The sequence below is a fragment of the Bidens hawaiensis genome, unplaced genomic scaffold (genome assembly GCF_021521415.1).
Source record: "Bidens hawaiensis isolate Kalapana, Puna unplaced genomic scaffold, B.hawaiensis_p1.1 tig00016746_1, whole genome shotgun sequence".
Taxonomy (NCBI): Eukaryota; Viridiplantae; Streptophyta; class Magnoliopsida; order Asterales; family Asteraceae; genus Bidens; species Bidens hawaiensis.
The window spans coordinates 90681-107539 of NW_027492536.1; the positions used below are offsets into that span (position 1 = coordinate 90681).

A 16859-nucleotide genomic window follows, 5' to 3' on the forward strand; every position below is an offset into this window, starting at 1 on the left:
CGCACAAAACCAAAAACACGAAAACATGTACTGTGTACACGTAAATGTATGTATAAGTGTGCTACTATAGCAAACAATTAGGTGTTAAGTGTAAAATCAATTAGGTGTTGTTACTATAATTACAAACAATTCATCACCACATGTATAGTAAATATAATTTAAACAGAGTGATATAAATATTTAATAGTTTCTTCCCTCCATAAAAACCCTTCATCCACCAAACAATTTTCAAATAACATTCATTTAAAAATCAAGTTTTAAAAATGCCATCATCCTTCCAATTCTTTCTCACATTCCCGCTAGGCTTACTATTCATCCTCACTTGCACCACCACCACAACGACCCTATCTCAGCCCACCGCTACCGCCCCGCCACCACCCGGCCCCACCAACATAACCAAAATCCTAGAAAAAGCCGGCCAATTCACCGTCCTCCTCCGCCTCTTCCACATATCCCAAGTGGACAACCAAATCAACACCCAACTCAACAACTCCGACCAAGGAATAACCGTCTTCGCACCCACCGACACCGCGTTTTCCAACATAAAACCGGGCTTATTAAACTCCCTATCCGATCAACAAAAGGTTGAGTTAATACAATTCCATGTGATCCCAATATTCCTCTCAACTTCACAGTTTCAAACCGTTAGTAATCCGTTAAGGACACAAGCTGGAGACAACACTCGTTACGAGTTCCCGTTAAACATTACGACTTCCGGTAACCAAGTGAACATATCCACCGGTGTTGATGATGCCACGGTGGCAAACACTATCTACACCGATGGTTCTCTTGCTGTCTATCAAGTGGATCAAGTGTTGTTACCAATGAGCTTGTTTGGTCCTCCAGCTCCACCGTCGCCTCCGCCGCCACCTGAACAGGAGAAAAAGAATAAGAAATCCGTCGCCGATGATGATTCTCCGGCTTCCGGTGCTGACGTGTCAGGTGAGGTTAGGGTTAGTGAGAATTTGCGTGGCTTTATTGTGGGCCCTTTTGAAGCTATGGGTTTCATATTGCTTTGCTTGTGACGTGGATGGTGTTGATTGTGCCAGCTCGGATTACCCAAATGAGTCCCACATGTCTTTTTTTTTTTTCCTTTTTCTGATTTTGATTTTCTTACGTTATGATGGTTGCAAGTTGCAACTTTTGTCATTCTACCCTCCATTTCTAAAAGAACAAGGGGCTATTTGGCAAGTGATAAATTATTAAATGTTGAATTATTAAAAGGTCTGAATGATTAAAAAACTCTGAACCAATCTGTGCTGAACATGTTAAGTCTGTCTGGTAGAACGCCTGAATAATTATACAAAATGACTATCTTACTCCTTTGAACTATTTCATACAAAATGAAATGTGTCTGTTTGGTTCCAAACAAACCCACCACCATGTTTAAATCTAGAACATGCGACGCATCATATCACGTACCAGTTGTGGTAGTAAAATTTAATAGACCACACTAAAGCAGTTAAAAACATAAGATTTACATATAAATTTTAAAAACTTAAAGCAAAAAAGTCTACTAAACCAAAATACGAATAGTAGTAACTGCAAGCAAGCCTGCAATAAGAGGGGAGTGCGCACTCATGGGTATTACCCATGTATCGGTCAATCCCGTACTGCCATCTCATTTCTACCCTCATATATCCACAAACCACAAATTCACCGGCGGCACCTACCCACAAGTACCCTAGAACTTTTTGTGTTTTTGTTTTTTATAATAATAATTAATTACTCATTTATTTTTTCCAATTTGGTGTTATATGCTTACCCGCCTTAGCATTCAAGAATTTGCACATAATCATGTAAAGCATATAACACCAAATCGAGCATTTATTTAAGTAAACATATACAATAAGTGTTGTGGTTTAAGACTCAAGTATAAATCATTTAAATTTGAATAAGTATGCAATGTCACCCCCAAAACGAAAGATAGAAAACAGGGGATAAAAAAGTACTCACATTAACAAGTAACTTGAAAGATAGTTTCGTGAATAATCGAAGAGATCGGTTTAACGAGCAAGACCTATATTAAACGGGTCTTGTGTTAGTAGGTACTCTTGGAAGGGGTTAAAATAAAATACATGACAAACAAAGTAAATAAATAAACTTTAGGGTTTAAAATGTAAATATTTGAGAAATTAAAGAAACGAGTTTTGTAAAAATAAGTTTACTCAAAACCGGGTCTCGGTATTCTATTCATTAGTTTTTTATACTCAACCTATGTTAAGTAATAATGTGGGTTAAAATGAAATATTGCAAAACCCTTAGTTATAAGAATACCAAAACGAGGTTTAAACGAGTGTTCAGGTTTGTCGATTCGAGACTTGATAATTGACTAAGCTCAAAGTTAACTTCCCAAAATAATAAATGTTATGAGATAACTCAATAAAATCAAAATAGACTTAACCAAGTATGTAGTTCTATTGTGAAGAACCTTAACGTTCGTTAAGCGAGTATACGACTTTATCGGTCTGAACTAGTTATAAGATCAAGTTGGTTACCGACATGCCAAATATGTTCAGAAATTAACTAAAATTGTTTTAAAATATAATCTTGAAGAAAATATGAGTTTTGGTGGCTAAAAACACACTTGTGTGTCTTAAGCGAGTGAACTCGGTTTAGTTCGGTTTTTGGTTCGGTCCTTGACTCGGGATAAGACCGAGGATGGTTACCACATACCCAATTACCATGCGACTTGTAAAATAACTTATAAATAATAATACTCAAGTTTTACATTAAAAAAGTTAACAATAAAGCTTTTAAACAAAAGTTCGGTTTTTGGTTCGGTTCTCAACTCGGGATGAAACCGAGGCTAGTCACCACATACCCAATACCATGGAACTTGAAAAATATGAACAATAAACTAAACTATGCCGAAGTTAAGCAAATATAACAGGTTATATGGTTAGATTTGTTAAATATATAAACAAGGACTACAAAGTCCTCCATGTAACCTTGCCTTACTAGCCCGACATTTCAACCGGCCGAGACCAGAGAAACGAAAGACCGAAGGTAAACAAGGAGTGTATATTATATATATGTTGTATATGTTGTAACATCAAGCTTTAAGTATCGAGAAGTTAGTTAAAATGAAAGATTAGCTTAGTTTGACCTTGAGAGTCAAACTATGAAGAACAACCTTAGAATTTAAGAATTTGAAAGAGAAATGAGTAAATGAGCAATCACAAATGAAGAAGATGGGTGTGTATATACAGGGTAAGTTGAATGGGTCTTTCATAAAGGGTGTTGCATGAAAATGAGTTGGTTATAGACCCAAGAAAGCACAAACTACAAATGGGTCCTTCAAGTCTCCATTTTGGTAGTTTTTTTCCCTTGAGTTTGTTTTGAGCGTTTTCAGGGCATTTTAAGAACCGAAAAGGGTGTTTTTTTTAGATACGACAACTATAAAACAAATATGTAACATAAAATTCATCATTTTGATAATATCGAAAGGTTCGGGATACAAAACGAGTCGGGTTTACATTAAGAATACAAGTATAAAATAACCCGAAATTGACAAATGTCACAGTATCCCCTACTTTAGAAAATTTCGTCCCGAAATTAAGCTGATGTAAACAAATGTGGATATTTCTCCTTCATCGAGTCTTCTCGTTCCCATGTAAACTCCGCGCCACGCCGTGATTCCCATAGAATTTTAACTAACTTGATGTGACTTCGCTTGGTTTTCTTTTCGTTGTGGTCCATGATTTCGACGGGTCGTTTAACCATGATCATTGATTCATTTACATGTACTTCATCGGGAGGTATATGGAGATTACCTTCGGCTAATCATTTCTTGAGATTTGAAACATGAAAGGTCGGATGAACACCGGTGAGTTCTTCCGGTAGTTCGAGTCGGTAGGCTACTTTTCGGACTCGCTCAAGAATCTTGAATGGGCATACGAAACGGGGAGCTAGTTTTCCTTTCTTTCCAAAACGAACAACTCATTTCCAAGGGGATACCTTGAGAAAGACGAGATAGTCGACATTGAATTCAATTGGTTTTCGTCGTTTTTCAGCGTAGCTCTTTTGTCAACTTCTAGCGGCAAGTAGGTTCTTGCAGATTTGGTCGATACGGTTAGTGGCTTCTTGGACTATTTCGGGTCCGGTAATTTGAGCTTCACCGATTTCGTTCCAAATAATCGGGGAACGACATTTGCGACCGTAGAGAGCTTCGAAAGGAGGCATACCGATGCTAGAATGGAAACTGTTATTGTAAGAGAATTCAATGTAAGGAATGTGAGAATCCCAATTCCCACCGAAATCGAGTACACACGCTCGAAGCATGTCCTTAAGTGTTTGAATCGTACGTTCAGATTGTCCATCCGTTTGAGGATGCTAAGCGGTGCTAAGATCAAGACGAGTTTCCAAGGTTTCTTAAAGTGATCGCCAAAAATGAGACGTGAATCGAGCATCGCGATCGGAGAAGATAGTCAAAGGTAAACCGTGGCGACACACGATTTCGAGAACGTAGATTTGGGCAAGTTGCTCAACGGGGTATTTTTCTCGAATTGGAATAAAGTGAGCGGACTTGGTTAATCGATCAATAATCACCCAAATGCTATCGTTGCCTTTTTGAGTAGTGGGTAGTTTCATTATAAAGTCCATAGCAATGTCTTCCCATTTTCATATGGGAATCGGCGGTTGCTCGAGTAACCCAAAGGGTTTTTGATGTTGGGCTTTGACTTTAGAGCAAGTAAGACATTTCGAAACGTACGTTGCTACGTCTTTCTTTATACCCGGCCACCAAAAGGTAGAACGAAGATCGAAATACATGTTATCCGCGCCGGGATGAACAGAATATCGTGACTTGTGAGCTTCGTCGAGTATGCAAGTACGATGGTCATCGCGATCGGGAACCCATAAACGATTGAGATAATACAAGAAGCCATCGGGTTTTGTTTTGAGTTGAAGCTCGGCTCCACATGATATTTCGTCGTATATGTTGCCTTCATCAACGGAGGTACGTTGGGCTTGATAGATTTTGGCTTGGAGATTGGTTTGAACGGTGACGCTAAGAAGCAAGACGGATTTGAAATTAACCTTTCAACTAAGGGCATCGGCCACGACATTCGCTTTACCAGGATGGTAGCAAATCTCGCAATCGTAGTCACTAAGTAACTCAGCCCATCGTCGTTGTCTCATGTTGATATCTTTTTGGTCAAAAATGTGTTGAAGGCGTGATCGATAAAAACCACACATTTCGTTCCGTAAAGGTAATGTCTCCAAATTTTGAGTGCGAAGACGACGGCACCAAGTTCAAGATCGTGAGTCGTGTAGTTCTTCTCGTTGACCTTGAGTTGCCTTGAAGCATACACGATAACTTGATCTCATTGCATGAGAACGCAATCGAGACCTTGATGAGAAGCATCGCAAAATACTACAAAGTCGTCGTTTCCATCGGGAAGGGTTAGAACGGGAGCATTGCAAAGCATGTGTTTAATAGTATTAAAGTCTTCTTCTTGTTTGGAGCCCCATTCATAAGGCTTTCCTTTGTGAGTTAAGGGAGTGAGGGGTAAAGAGATCTTGGAAAAATTTTGGATGAAACGCCGATAATATCCGGCCAAACCGAGGAAAGATCGAATTTCCGTGGGTGTAGTCGGAGTCTTCCAATCTTTGACGGCTTCGATTTTTGCGGGATCAACATGAATACCCTTGTCGTTGACGATGTGTCCCAAAAATTGAATTTCCTCTAGCCAAAATTCACATTTTGAGAATTTGGCGTAAAGTCGTTCGTTTCTTAAGACTTCGAGAATGGAATGCAAGTGATACTCATCTTCGTCATTGGTTTTGGAAAAGATGAGGATGTCATCAATAAAGACAATGACGAATTTATATAGAAACGGTTTGCAAACGCGGTTCATGAGATCCATAAATACCGTGGGTGCGTTGGTTATACCGAAAGGCATGACTAGAAATTCGAAATGTCCACATCGAGTACGGAATGCGGTTTTTGGGATGTCTTCTTCGCGAATACACAATTGGTGATATCCCGATTGAAAATCGATTTTTGAGAAAAACGTTGCGCCTTGAAGTTGATCGAAGAGGTCGTCGATTCGTGGCAAAGGATAATGATTTTTAATAGTAAGTTTGTTAAGCTCACGATAATCGATGCAAATATGAAGCGAACCATCTTTCTTTTTCACGAAGAGGACGGGAGCACCCCAAGGAGAAGAGCTTGGACTAATAAAGGCTTTGTCGGAAAGTTCTTCGAGTTGGTTTGATAACTCTTGCATTTCCGACGGGGCTAAACGGTAAGGAGCTTTGGCTACGGGCATTGCTCCGGGCACAAGATCGATTCGGAATTCTACCGGGCGAATGGGTGGAAGGCCGGTGACGTCTTCGGGAAAGACATCGAGGAAGTCACAGACGATGGAGATGTTTTGGATTTTTCTTTCCTTAAGGTCTTTAACCACCACTTGAGCTAGGAACGGAACATACGTTTGGCGCAAATATTTTTGAGATTGAGAGTATGACATAAGGTTGAGCCTTTTAGGAGTAGTCTTGCCGTGGACCTTGAGTGTTTTACTGTTTACAAGCGGGATTCGAATAATTTTATCGTAACAAACGACTTCGGCACGGTGCAAAGATAACCAATCCTTGCCTACTATGACATCGAAACTTCCCATTTGCATCGGGATAAGATCGATCGAAAATTTTCGCTTACAAAGAGTGAGAATAAAATCACGAATGACAGAGTTGATTGTGATGGAAACTTTCCGTTGGCGACTTCGACGGAAAAAGGTCTAGAGAGTTTAGTGCGAGGTACGACAAGTATAGACTCAAATTTTAATGAAATAAAACTCATACCGGCACCAGTGTCAAATAAAATTGAAGCCAAGTGTTCGTTCTCTAGAAACATACCGTTCACAACGTCGTTTGCGACTTGAGCTTGATTGGCGTTTATCGTGAAAGCACGCCCTTGGTTACCAGGATTTCCTTGTGGTGCTTGGGGTGGAGGAGGTGCTTGGATGGCTTGAATTGGTTGGATGAGAGGTGCATTTAGTTGTGGGATTTGAGGTTGGTAGGTTTGGACTTGGTAAGCTTGTGTTTGGTAATAAGGCACGGTTACGGCTTGGGCTTGGTTTGCGTAAACGAGTCGGGGACAATTGTTGCGGAAATGGTTAGGGTCTCCACAATTATAGCAAGCTCGGGGTTGTTGTGGGTTTTGCGGGATTTGCGGGTTGTTTCTTGGTGGAGCGGGATGTCCACGAGGTGTGTTTCGACATGTGGTATTGAAGTGACCATAACGGTTGCAAATGGTGCAATGGCGACAAGTCATGTTTGAGGGATGGTGAAATTGACATTTGTTGCATAATGGATGAGGACCAGTGTAGGGTTTTCGGTTTGGAGGAGCTTGAGATTGTTGTTGGGTTGTTGTGGGTGGGTGACGGCATAGTTTCGGTGATTGGGCTTGAATTTCTTCTTGGCCGGTGGGATGAATTGGAGTAATTTATGACTTGAGGAGGTGGATTAACTTTGATTTGAGGGGTTGGTTCGGTTTACTCTTGCCACACTTTTTCTTGATCGAAAGTGTACCCGCCTTGACATGGTTTTCGGAGAGGGCTCCGGCTAGCGTAATAGCGTCTTCAAGGTTTGCCAGTTTACTACTCATTACCGAGTCACGGATTAGCATGGGCAAACCCCCGATGTATTTGTCAATTTTGCGTTCGAGCGGGGTGACCAAGTGAGGAACAAGAGTGCTCAACTCGTGAAAACGGAGTGAGTAGGCGGCGTTATCACCACTTTCTTGCTTAAGTTCCCAAAACTCGGCTTCAAGCTTTTGGAGCTCGTGTTTTGGGCAGAACTTCTTCATCATAAGTTCTTTAAGCTCGGTCCATAGGAGAGCCATGACGATTTCCGCCCCTTGGAGATGCATAACACTACCCCACCATGTAAGAGCGATTTCCTCAAACATGCTCGAAGCAAAATTAGTTTTCTTCGCTTCGGGGCACTCGCTGTGTCGGAACACACTTTCCATCTTTTCAAACCATTGCAACAAGGTAGTCGCACAGTTCGTACCAAGGAATTTGGTTGGGTTAGCACCGGTAAATTGTTTGTTCAAGTAGGGAGCGGGTTTGGGTTCAACGGGTGCAACAACGGGTGGAGGTTGGTTTGCTTGAAAGTGAGTTAGGAGTTCGGGAATCACAGCGATGACTTGTTCGGCTACTAAAGCGGCCATCTTGCGTTTGGAGTCCTTGCGGTAGTGGCGTCGTAGCGGAGGCATTATAGAAATTATAAAGAATTGTAGTGAGTTTGAGGACATTGAGTTTAAAATAGAAGATGTATGTAACCATTTTTTTTACGTGAATCCTAGTGTCATGAGGATGAGAATGTCAGTAGAAATAAAGTTTATACATAAACCACATGATAAAAACGTATATATAAGTTTATGTTTCAAAGTTTCAAGAATTTAAAATTTGGACGTTTTGAAGTGTTGAAATTTGTATATAGTCGGAAAAATTGTACATGAACCACCATGATTTGATATTCTGAAAAAAATAACAAAATTTCTTGTAAACAAACATATAGTCGGGAAAATCGTACATTAACCACCATGCTTTGATGTCCCGGCAATAAAAACTTATGTAAAAGTAATATATATGGAGTCGAACATGTACACATATCACCGCGTCTTTCATGTTGTTGACTCAAATCATGATAATAGCATACAATAAAACGGAGATACAACGAGATGTTAAACACACTTGTCCACGTATCACCGTGGCTTTTATGTTTTCAACACCAAAAATAAGGAGGCAACCGGAACGCTCGCATTCGACAACTTAAAGTGTCGGCTCATATAACTCGAGTTGCTTGACCTAGAAACCAACACTAAACCCAATCATCACAGGTAAGTAAATCACCTTCTATCCTTGGAATCTTTTTGTCAAATGATCGAATCAAGTGTTTCGTTCCCTACGGTCATCACAAAACAAATTATAGAACCTAGCTTTAAGGAGATTGTAAACAACGAGATCTAAGTTAAGGTTGTGATTCATAAAACACAATATAAAAACTAATTTTTGTTTTAAGGTAAAAATACCTTAGAATACTATTGAAAGTGTATGTATGTGTACATTTATGATGAGATTGATTTTTAAACAAGTTTATAAATAATTAAATAAATGCAATAAACAATCAAGTAGGGTAAACACGTATGAGCACACGTATAGGGACCCTAGAGCATAAACTATACTAGGCTGTTACGTCTAACCACCTATCCTATAGTCGATGGCTCTGATACCAATCTGTCACACCCCGACCAATGAAGGCGGAAACGTCGAGGCGCGACATGATTGTTCATTACATAACGACACTATAAAGTGACAATATTTAAACAACTCATTTAAATCCATATCATTATAAATAACACAACAATTGTTCATACGAAATCCCAAATAGATAGATAAATAAATAACTTGTTCTTTCATTTTCTAATATCCTAAAGCCAAGATGATAAGTTTCTTCAAGTAATCCAATCAAGCTAACATCAAACCTGTAACATTGCATAAAATATAGTTTGTCAACACAAAGGTTGGTGAGCAATTTTCATAGTTTTAGACAATAAGTATATAGTATGAAATCCACAACTAGTATATGAAAACAATAAATAATAGCAACAATTTAGATAATAAAACCGTCAATAAGAATACATTGACGAACCATCAATAAGAATACATTGGCGACAATAATGAAATCGTCAATAAGAATACATTGACGACACCTTTCTATATGGGGATACCATATATACTCGAAATTAGCGTATGATCATACTTTGATGAGGCTACCCGCCTTAGCATTCAAGAATTTGCACATAATCATGTAAAGCATATAACACCAAATCGAGCATTTATTTAAGTAAACATATACACTAAGTGTTGTGGTTTAAGAATCATGTATAAATCATTTGAATTTGAATAAGTATGCAATGCCACCCTCAAAACGAAAGATGGAAAACAGGGGATAAAAAAGTACTCACATTAACAAGTAACTTGAAAGATAGTGTCGTGAATAATCGAAGAGATCGGTTTAACGAGCAAGACCTATATTAAACGGGTCTTGTGTTAGTAGGTACTCTTGGAAGGGTTTAAAATAAAATACATGACAAACAAAGTAAATAAATAAACTTTAGGGTTTAAAATGTAAATATTTGAGAAATTAAAGAAACGAGTTTTGTAAAAATAAGTTTACTCGAAACCGGGTCTCGGTATTCTATTCATTAGTTTTTTTTTACTCAACCTATGTTAAGTAATAATGTGGGTTAAAATGCAATATTGCAAAACCCTTGGTTATAAGAATACCAAAACGAGGTTTAAACGAGTGTTCGGGTTTGTCGGTTCGAGACTTGATAATTGACCAAGCTCACAGTTAACTTCCCAAAATAATAAATGTTATGAGATAACTCAATAAAATCAAAATAGACTTAACCAAGTATGTAGTTCTATTGTGAAGAACCTTAACGTTCGTTAAGCGAGTATACGACTTTATCGGTCTGAACTTGTTATAAGATCAAGTTGGTTACCGACATGCCAAATATGTTCAGAAATTAACTAAAATTGTTTTAAAATATAATCTTGAAGAAAATATGAGTTTTGGTGGCTAAAAACACACTTTTGTGTCTTAAGCGAGTGAACTCGGTTTAGTTCGGTTTTTGGTTCGGTCCTTGACTCGGGATAAGACCGAGGATGGTTACCACATACCCAATTACCATGCGACTTGTAAAATAACTTATAAATAATAATACTCAAGTTTTACATTAAAAAAATTAACAATAAAGCTTTTAAACGAAAGTTCGGTTTTTGGTTCGGTTCTCAACTCAGGATGAAACCGAGGCTAGTCACCACATACCCAATACCATGAAACTTGAAAAATATGAACAATAAACTAAAATATGCCGAAGTTAAGCAAGTATAACAAGTTATATGGTTAGATTTGTTAAATATATAAACAAGGACTACAAAGTCCTCCATGTAACATTGCCTTACTAGCCCGACATTTCAACCGGTCGAGACCGGAGAAATGAAATACCGAAGATAAACAAGGAGTGTATATTATATATATGTTGTAACATCAAGCTTTAAGTATCGAGAAGTTAGTTAAAATGAAAGATTAGCTTAGTTTGACCTTGAGAGTCAAACTATGAAGAACAACCTTAGAATTCAAGAATTTAAGAGAGAAATGAGTAAATGAGCAAGCACAAATGAAGAAGATGGGTGTGTATATATGGGGTAAGTTGAATGGGTCTTTCATAAAGGGTGTTGCATGAAAATGGGTTGGTTATAGACCCAAGAAAGCACAAACTACAAATGGGTCCTTCAAGTCTCAATTTTGGTAGTTTTTGTCCCTTGAGTTTATTTTGAGCGTTTCCGGGGCATTTTAAGAACTGAAAAGGGTGTTTTTTTAGATCCGACAACTATAAAACAAATATGTAACATAGAATTTATCATTTTGATAATATCGAAAGGTTCGGGATACAAAACGAGTAGGGTTTACATTAAGAATACAAGTATAAAATAACCCGAAATTGACAAATGTCACATACAATTCACCACATGATGAATCAAATACAAAAAATAGACAAAAAAAACTCTACTCCAAGCCAATATTAGAACTCAACAACAAAGCGAGTTGAATAACAACCGGATTTAGAACCTCTCTATCTATAACTCTTTATGGATCACAACAAACAAAAGAAATGAAGAAAACAACAAAAAACTAAAAAACTAAATGTCACTAACAAAAAAAAATATTATCTGAGAATCAAACTTCTATTACTTTTAATCTACAACTAATCACAATCTTCGATTCAATATGGCTATCATACAAGAAATCACAACTAAAAGATCAGATACACACACATATTATTATCTCAATGATCTAAACAATATCTCTCAACTTAAATACACCCACATTACAGATTGAAACCCAAACCAATGAACAAGATGTGAGAGAAACAAGAGAATGTAACCAATATTACTATTATTTTGGATTATTTTTCCTTCTATTCTAAAGAAAAGCGAGATTTCAAGATACATTAACAAGAGAAGAAAAATTAAACATATTCTTTTCAAATTAGAGCTTATAAAAAGAATCACTATACAGATTAATATTCAATGAAACGAAATGATGGTTCATGAATTTTGGGAAAACAAAACCTACACGGTTGAGAGTTGGGAGAGATCGCAAATGAGAAAGGCTATTGATTTAGTAGCATCACTGTGGTAACTGATTGGGAGGGAGAGAGAGACGATTGTTAGGTTGAGGGCTAGGAGGTATCGAAGATGAGGAAGGAAGGGTAGTGTCATTTTGGTCCCAATTTCTCATTCAGCTTCTTTTATCATCTGACCGAATAAAAGGTAAAAGGAGTCATTAAGAGGTTGTGTTTAGGTCAAACAAACATTCTGCAGTCTGGACGATTCAGATATCACCTCTGAATGAAACCATACAGACTCAAACAAACAGGGCCTAAAACCTTTTCTGCAACGAATATTTATAATTTTATATTATGATTTATCTTGAATTTGACGTGCTTAATGTACAAGTCTTGAACTCTTGATACATAGTATTGATGCTACTATATTATGTTAGAGATATTGATCACTAATTATCGCTGTGTGTGGGGTGGGATGGTGGGGGTTGGGGAAGCGATCATCCGCCGCCCAATCATGTCGGTACGCTCAATTTTTATTTTTTTTTGAATATTATATAGGACAAACACCATAAAAAATAATATACTTTTTCATTTTGTTTTACAATAGTCTCTCAATTCAACATTTATACATTAAAATCGCTCTACGTGTTGGACAATATTAGAAACTCGGTAATAATAAATACTTGGAACTGGTAGTTACATGTTATTTGCTTATATGGCTTCTTTTTCTTAATAAAGGATGACGAGTCGTTGAGATTTTGCGTTTGACTTCGAAATTTCCTAAAACCCAAGTACTAGAGCATCACAATGGCATATTCATCTTTCAAGAGAGCAGCAGAAAGAATAGCAAGCAATAAAAACTCAAAATTGTAACTTTTTAAAATTCCAAAAGACATTATTTATTTCCATCAATTTTTCTCTGTAAAAACTAAAAAACTAAACTTTATTAGATAGGAAAATTTGTTTTTAACAAAAACAATAAAAAATGTTCTTTTTTTAATTTGATCATGCAGTATGTATGTTTTACAAGTTTAGTTGTTTCTTTTTTCAGAAACTACCTACTTGTTTTTTACTATTTGAGCATGTGTGTTTATGAATTTGATGGAATTTATTCCCAGTTTTTAAAACAATAATATTTTTTTTTGTTTTCAATAGGATGTCACTTTTTCTACTTAAATCACTAAAGACATCAAAGGACAACCCCACATCACTCGCTTAAAACCAAAGATTTAATTGAATGTGTGTTTACATATCATATAAATTACCCAAATTACACCAATTATAGAAATTATTCCAACTATAGAAGTTACCCAAATTATATCTACACCAATTACACAAATTACTTAAATCTACACAAATTACAAAATTTATGCCAATTACGTTACATAAATTACCCAAATTACATCTATACAAATTGCTTAAATTACATCACTTACCTAACCACAAAATACATAAAATTATATAAATTATCAATTGCTTATATATCATACACAAGGTATATAAATTATACAACACAAAATACATAAATTACTCAAGTTATCCAAAATATAGAAATTAAAAATCCCTAAAAATAAAAACTCATTTCAAAATTACCAAATTCCGTATTTTGTTAGATTCAACCAAACAATCAATTAATAAGCAAAAATTAAACCTCAATTTCTTTATACCAACAAAAAATATTTAAAAATACAAAAAGTCAAAAGAAAAAAAAACAAAAGATATCTTCAAACAAGTAGTGGTTTACAAAATTTAGTTAACAATTAATTTAATAAATTGAATAAGAATTTGAATCGAATAAATCAACATATTAAATCGTACTCGAATTCAAGCAAGATTAAAAGTACTCAAAGAATTAGATTCGTTTTCGATTCAATGAACACCTGTAATCGGTTATATTTCTAGAATTCTTGTCGACCCTTGCTAACACCTCATGGACATTTTACGTGTCGTAAAATCCGGTTATAAGTAAACAACCGAAAATAATATATAGAACTTCATTCACATAAACTTTTCAAATAATTAACAAGAATTAAAGTATCAAATTCATTTATATATAAACAATATAAAAACTAAAATAAGCAAAACTAGATCTTAAATCTACAAGAATTAATCCACTAATCAGTGGCCAACTAATGACCGAAATGCTTGCAGCATAAATGTCACATCCCAATCTAAGGCGGAAGTCTCGGGGTGTGAACCGTTGGTTCATAACTCACAAGATACCATCATACAATTTAAATATGACAATAACTAATTAATTAATTTATTTCAAAATTTTAATCAAGTACACGAAGTTTAAATAAATTGCCAAACAATCTATATTAAACAACTATTTAAGCACAATTGTCTTTTATTAACTAAGGTCTCTCTAAGTGTCTCTTCACCTAACTTCAAACCAAAAGAAAACCCACAAATGTGTACAAAATAATATAAATTTGTCAGCACGAGGTTGAGTGAGAAAAGTTACCAGCTTTGTTATAATAATAATATATAAATAAAATGAGCAAAACTGATATTCCGAATATAAATCAATCAAACTATGAGCAAATAAAGTGTGTCAATTGGCAATGCCTCTCGAACATGGACTATGACTACTATGACAAAACAAAATACAAACGTGGGTGTCTGTTGATCATGCCTCTCGAACACGGGCTATGGCTACTAGAATGGAGTATGATGATATTGACTTGCTAGACTTCTGCTGGACCTCTCCGAAGTGTAATAAATAAACAATTAAACAAATATCATTTAATCACTACTAGAAAAGAGTCATTTTTCCTACGAAAACGTCCTACAGATTTCCTACGAACATAGTTTCCGAGATATTTCTAACAAAATTCCTACGGAAAAAAAACCCCAACATTTTCCTACAAAGTTGCTACAACATATCGACAGAAAAATAGCATGGGAAATGCGTAGGAAGTTTCCGACGGTTTTCCGACAGAAAAGATGTTTTGTCATACATTCCTACACATTTCCTACGGATCTTATTAAATAACATTTTTTTAAATATCCATTTAACTTTTATAAAAACCCATTTATAGTTCCGTCCGAGGTTTGTCGAAAATTCCTACACATTTCCTATGGAACATACAAAAAATCTTTATAATTATTATCAGCGGCATTTTTTATAGGTAACCATTTACGGTTCCATCGGAATTTTGTAGGTATTTCCGACACATTTTCTATGGATTTGTTTTTTGTTTATTAAACAATTATAAAAATCTTTATATTTGCAGTTCCGTTGGAATTGCGTTGGAAATATCGGCACATTTCCTATGGATATGTTCTTTTTGGTTATTAAATAAGTAAAATATTCTTTCTAATTAATATAAATGACATTTTTATCAATAAATAGCAGTTTCATATAAATTTTTGTCGAAAATTCTTACACATTTCTAATAAAATATGTTTTTCCATTTATTATAAAATATTTTTTTCTTGTTTATTAACCGATTAAAACAAATCCTTATAATGTTTGTTATTAGCATAATAATAATAATAATATGAAATTCTAAATATATTACTAATAATGAACCTTTATAATTATTATGAGAGACATGTTTATTGTTTGAAATTAGTAATCCAAAAAAAAATGTTAATATATGTAAAACAAAAATCATGTCAAGTAATAGGTTAAAAGAAAAGGTTAAAGTCTATGCTAACGATTCCCTTATCACTGACATTAATCAAACGTCTTTAAGAAGTCCTATCCTTGATTATATTCTCGAAGAGGTGCAAGTCTATCAAATCACGTCTAATCTTCTCATCGCAAGTTAACTTGGGTCTGTCTCTACCCATCTTCCCTTCTATAGTGATGATTTCCAATTAATTATCTAACGGGAACCGTCATTTTTCTTCTTTTTATATACCTAAACCATCTCAATCTATTCTCCCTTATCTTATCAGATATGCTAGCCACACATAGTCTTTCCCAAAAAAAACTTGTTTCTTATTTTGTTCAATCTCGTATGCCCACATATCCACCTTAGCATCCTCGTCTATGTTATCTCAATCCTACGCTCATCAATCTGCTTGATGCCCAACAATTTGTTCTGTATAACATCGCGTGTCTAATTGCAACACTATAAAATTTCCCCTTTAATTCAATAGGGAACATTTTATCACTCAATACCCATGTCGCTTCTTTACATCTACACCATACTGCTTTGATGCGATGGTATATGTCACTATCTATATACCCATCACTCTGGTCAAACGATCCTAGGTATATGAACTTGGTTCTACGCTCCCTAACTTTGAGAATCTTAAAAATATCATGTTCCCTCTCATTTGCTTCTAGATGCTCATGCATCTATTTATAAGTTGTGTTCTTTGCTTCTCGCATTATCCTATTCGCTTCTCTTTTGGCCTTTTTGTAAGTATCCCTCAATCTAACTCGCTCCTCCTTGTTTGTGCACTCCATAAGCTCCCTAAAGTTTTTTTGTCTCTCCCTTATCATGTCTTGGACAACCTCATGCCACCACCAGGACTCGTTACCACCATTTGACTTTCCCGTTGTGACCCCTAAGAAATAAGAGCGTCTAACAACAACCAACCATTTCATTTCCACAAGATATCTAACAAATTGTTATTGGGATGTTGGATTTTAATAATGGTCACCATGTTTAAATTTACATTTACTTTGTTGTGACAACGAATCAGTCAAACATTTTATTGTACGTTTTAATAGAGAACGTTTACAAAT

The 16859-nt window shown here is 35.9% G+C and overlaps 1 protein-coding gene and 1 pseudogene across 1 annotated transcript in view; one reads left to right on the forward strand and one right to left on the reverse strand.

The window, feature by feature from the left end:
- The window catches only part of LOC143551976 (serine/threonine-protein kinase GRIK2-like), a 233707-nt gene that overhangs the window by 38269 nt on the left and 178579 nt on the right, over window positions 1-16859 (reverse strand). The window lies entirely within an intron of this gene.
- On the forward strand, window positions 264-1117 carry LOC143551966 (fasciclin-like arabinogalactan protein 11 pseudogene; annotated as a pseudogene).